The 4,893-nt window shown below is 59.3% G+C and overlaps 1 protein-coding gene across 3 annotated transcripts in view; it reads right to left on the bottom strand.

The window, feature by feature from the left end:
* LOC144220329 (actin-binding LIM protein 2-like) overlaps window positions 1-4,893 on the bottom strand; it is an 87,758-nt gene that overhangs the window by 8,145 nt on the left and 74,720 nt on the right. The window contains exons 1-2 of one of the 3 annotated variants that reach the window (XR_013331695.1): window positions 1,305-1,386; window positions 1,069-1,182 (exon numbers count right to left, since the gene is read on the bottom strand). The exons of 1 other annotated variant lie outside the window; for it this stretch is intronic. The gene's annotated coding sequence lies outside the window, so the exon portion shown is untranslated. One more of the 3 variants, XR_013331694.1, reaches the window with a different exon arrangement.

Genomic DNA, 4,893 nt, shown 5'->3' with positions numbered 1-4,893 from the left:
CCCCTTAACACACAGCCACCTTGCCTTTTCTTAAGTTCTTAGCAATCGGTGTGTCTGGCCACGCCGTAGCCCCTGTCTCCACGAAAGGTGGATTCTAACCCGTACCCACCCGTGCGGCTCTATCTCGGGTTGGTAAAGTGAGGGTGATATGGATGGATAAACTGAGGGGTACCCACGGCACCTGTCCAGGGCCCGATCCCAGGAGGGGCTCATGATACCTCTGAACAAACGTTCAAGCCGCCCGGTGCGGTCGGCACAGCAATGCCATTTGACAGGCGGGGAGTCCGGCTCAGAGTGGTTAAGGAACTTGCCTGCCGTCACATAACTAGACATTACGGAGACTGAACTCACACCCAGGTCATCCTGGCCCTGGGCGAGCTCTCCCTCCACCGGGGTGTGGGGACGGTCGCACAAATGGGATGGTGATGTCTTTGGTAAGTGCCGGGCAGAGATGCACAGGGAGTGGCCTCAGGGTACTTGAGTCTTCCCCGGGGACAGGCAAAGCTCCTTCCGCTCAGACCGGAAGCTTCTGGAAGCAGACCCTCGGAGGGTAACTGCCAAAGGAAGGAAGGGCCTGAGGTCCCTCGAGGCATGGGGCCCTCGGGTACTGGGGGCAGTGGCCAGGACCCACACCCTGGAGCCCAGTGAGCCCTGGAGGTCAGAGAGGACACTCGGCCAGGAGTGTCCCTGGAAGTCTTCCCGCTGACCCCTGCCCTGCCCTCTGGCATCACACGGCTCATCTGACCACACTTCCCTGACCGCAGTTGCAGAGCCCCCCCTCCACACGTCACCAACATTTTTGGAGCACCTACTGCATGCTATGGGCAGCTACGTGGCCCCTGTCATTTCCCTGGGCTCAAGCACCCTGAGTTTCCCCAGCCAAGCCTCGCAGTGTCTGTCAAACGGGGGTCCAGTCTCGCCCAGCTCCACTGAGTGACCGCCACCCCCTCCCAACACCCTGGAGTCACGCAAGACACGCCCCTCCCCCCACAACGCACCTTCCATCACCCAGTCCTGCTCCCTGACCTCCCAAATAGTGCCCAAACCCCCACAGCACCCACTTCTCACCTTGGCACTGCCACGAGCCTCACCAATATGCCCGCATGTCTTGCCTGGGTGACCCGATCGTCTCTTAAACATTGGCATCCACACAGCCAATCCAGGCCTCGTAGAGCTGCCTCGCTGAGGTTTTAAATGACAAACCTAATCACATAGTCCTCCAACCTAAAAGCCACCGCCCTTAAGACTGAAGTCCGAACTGTTTACCACGGCCCAGGGCCCTGTAAGGCCCGCCCCACACGTACCTGCACCCTGTTCAGGCACAGCCAACTTAGCCTCCTTACAGTTCTTTCCGAAGTAACCCCTCCTTCCTCCTGCCCCAGGGCCTTTGCACACACAGTCTGCTCTTCCTGGAATTCTCTTCCTGTGTGCCTCCCCCACCTTACAGACACGCACAAACATGCACACACACCTATACGCACACAACACTTACTACATCCGGTTAACTTTTACCCATTTTAAAAGGCTCACAGGCCCATATTCCTTAAAGCCCTTATGTTGGTGTATAATTATAAACACTCATTTGGGTTCTCAGTTGGTTGATTCTGTCTCCCTGTCGGGCTGAGGGTGAGAGGGCAGAGCTCGTGCCGGGATTTGCTCATCCTGCCTCCCGGCTCAGTGCTTGGCACACACTCGCTGGAGGAGTGAAAGAGTCAGCGAGCGCTCTGGCAGGAAGGGTCGAGAGTTTGACAGAGAGTCTGCCTTCCGGAGACCGACTCTACAGAGATGTGCTGGGCTCATCAGCCGTCCACCCAAACCCACCCTCTCCTCTTGCCGGGCACACGGCCCGCCCAGCCTGCCTCCCATGGAGCGTGGCCACGTGACCCCAGCTCGTGGGGTGTGAGCAGAAGCCACGTCTGCCGCTCCACAGCCTAGCCTTCCGGACCCCCCCATGTGGGGACGTGGGGCCACCATACGGGCCTTTAAAAGGACGAGCAGACCCACGTTATCTGGCACGGAAAACGTTCACATCAAATCTAAAAGAAAAAAAGCCGATATCACCCTGCATCCACAGTGTGAACCTACTTATCAGAAATAGGATTCGGCCGTCCTGGGTATTTATGCAAAAACAGATTTCCGGAAACGTGTCCACCATGGAGTTAATAGGAGTTATGACTCGTTGGGGGATTTCCGTGTGATGCCTGAGTTCTTCTTTGTGTGTTTCTGGAGTTCTACAGGGGTTAGAAGTTGTTTTTACATCAAAAATTAAGCTCAGGGCGCCTGGGTGGCTCAGGCGGTGGAGCGTCCGACTTCAGCTCAGGTCAGGATCTCACTGCCCATGAGTTCGAGCCCCACGTTGGGTTCCGTGCTGACACCTCAGAGCCTGGAGCCTGCTTTGGGTTCTGTGTCTCCTTTCTCTGCCCCTCCCCTCCTCACGCTGTCTCTCTCTCTCCCCCCCTCAAATAAAATAAACATGAAAAACATAAAAATAAATACAGCTCTCTCCCTTGACATAGAAACATCAGCGCCCCGTGTCCTGGGGGATGTGGCCCCTCCTAACTGCACTCCTGACTCACCTCCCAGCTCCGGGCCCCAAAGAATGTGGGATGCGTCCCACGTGTGGTAACATTTCCAGTTTGCCTCCTGGCTCGGCTCAGACAAGGACGAGAATGATTGCAGAGACGCACCCCTGGGTGTGTTCTCGGAGACTGGATGATTAAACCCGTTACCCAGTCCCCAGAGTCTGTTACGAGGAAATCTTTATAGGTATTAGCCGCGATTTTGCACCTTTCGTCCCATATTTAATAAAAAGCAAAGGGAGGCGGGTGACATTTAAAGTGGGAAAGAGCGGGTCCTAACGGGCCCCTGACCCCCAGGTTCCTGGTCCCAGGGCCGCGGCTGAGCCGGGAGCCCCGGGCCTCCTGCCCTGAGCCCAGTCAGCTCTGTGGGGAGAGCCACCAGCCCACGGGGCTTGGCCTTTTAAGGAACGAAGAGGCACAGCAAACGGGAACCCTGCAGGCTGGGGACGTGACCGCACAATTATCAAGGACTCCACTCAGCAGGACCCAAAGGGCGTGTCCACTGCAGAGAAAGTGGGGAGTCGAGGCTGCCCAGGGCCCCGCCTTCCCCACGGCAGGCACCCCCGCAGCGTGAGGGGCCCTCCTGCGTCCCCGGCCATCGTGCGCGCACTGCTCTCTGACAGCGTCTGCGAGCTGGAGCCGCACGGGGGACTGGGGACCCCGCGGCTCCCGGCCGACTGCCTGTCCCCCTGACCCCACGGGCCGCCTGAGCGTATCCCAACGGGTTAGAATTTTCACAGGTCTTCCTTTTGCTGTGGTAACATCCCTCCTGCTAAAGGGACAGTCTCCTCGAGAGCTCATGTGTCCTTCCGCTGAGGTCCTTTGACAGGCACGATGCCCTGGATGACGGCAGGAGCTGGTGGATTCACCGAGCTGCCCCACTGCGGCGTCCGTGGGCTCGCTGGGCCACCTGCCCGCCCCTCCTCCCCGGCCCCAGCGCCCCCACCTCACCGCAGGTGGGCGCTTGCTGCCTCGGTGGGGCCCTAACCGTAGGACCCAGGTCCCAGAGCTCGGAGCCATCCCCCCGCTCCAGGACCCTCAGCCAAGCCTGGCCAGAGGGGACACCACAGTCCCCGGGACAAGCTGGCTGATTCAGGGTGGTCTGATCACCCACCCAGAGGTGGAGATGAGGCCTGGCTAGGACTTCGGAGAGAGAGGGAGCGAGAGAAGGAAGGCGAGAGAGAGACCGGGTGCCCCGATCCCTTCTCTGCAGACTCTGAGCCTGGGGGAGGTGAGGTCAAAGTCTGTCTATCGACCAGGACAATTCACACAGGGGAAGCGACTGCAGGAAAGACACTGGTCCTGAGACGTGACCGAGCCACCCTTGAAGGGACCCATCAGCCCTATAAGCTGCTAACCCCTTTTTGCCTAAGTCACTTTGGGTAGGCTCCCACCACTTGTGACAGACGGGGTCGACACGGATGTGCCTCCGCACAAGGCTGCAGCCACTCCGGCGTCCCCATAGCCCTCCTCGTCACCACCATCCCCCCGCCGTGCGATGCCGGGCCCTGGGCCCTGGGAGAGGAGCGCAGGGAGCCAGCCGGTACACAGCAGCGTCTCCATCGTAAAGGCTGTCAGTCAAGACCAGTTAGCGCATGGAGGTCTGTGCCCCGTCAGTGCCACCAGGAGGGCTCCCTTCTCGCCCAGGGCACACCCGCCCATCTTGGGTGCCCATCCTCCACACCCCCCTGCCCTTCTCCTGGCAGCGTTGCTGAGCCCACGGGGGTCGCTGGGTGCTCCCCAGCTGCGTCCGAGTCCCCGCCGCTCCCTCCCAGATGGGCCGTCTGGCGGGTCTGACGTCGGCCGCACATTTGCTACACCTGAGACGCTCCCGGGACCTACTCTGTGCCCGGCTCTGGGGCACGGATGGGGCAGGCCGGCCCTGGGCCTTCAGGAGCCTCCAGACCCCGCGCTTCCAAAAGAACGGACATTAAAAAGCCACGAAACATTCGTGACAGGGCTCAGGCGGTGACATTCACCACGTGGATGTTAATTACTTTGTAGGACAATCGTGGGGATTAAGTACTAAGGACCAGGGCTCGTAGCAAGTGCTCAGCAAAGGTCATCCAACTACCTACTCCGTGCTGACATCCTGTTAAGTCTTTTAAACCTATACCTGCTCCTGACAGATCAGCTTATTACTCTAGATCGGTGTGAACGTGGTCACATGCCGTGGATCACGACAATCGTGTCAACATCAGGGTTTGGGGGGGGAAGACGGACACCACTGACTTAGCACAGGTACGAACAGCGGACAGAGCCGTCCCTGCTGGGGCCCGCGCTCCGCAGCCTTTCAAACAACGCGGGGCCCTTG

This window comes from Crocuta crocuta, unplaced genomic scaffold (assembly GCF_008692635.1).
Source record: "Crocuta crocuta isolate KB4526 unplaced genomic scaffold, BGI_CrCroc_1.0 scaffold179, whole genome shotgun sequence".
In the NCBI taxonomy this organism is placed as follows: domain Eukaryota; kingdom Metazoa; phylum Chordata; class Mammalia; order Carnivora; family Hyaenidae; genus Crocuta; species Crocuta crocuta.
This window is presented reverse-complemented; position numbering and strand designations above follow the sequence as displayed.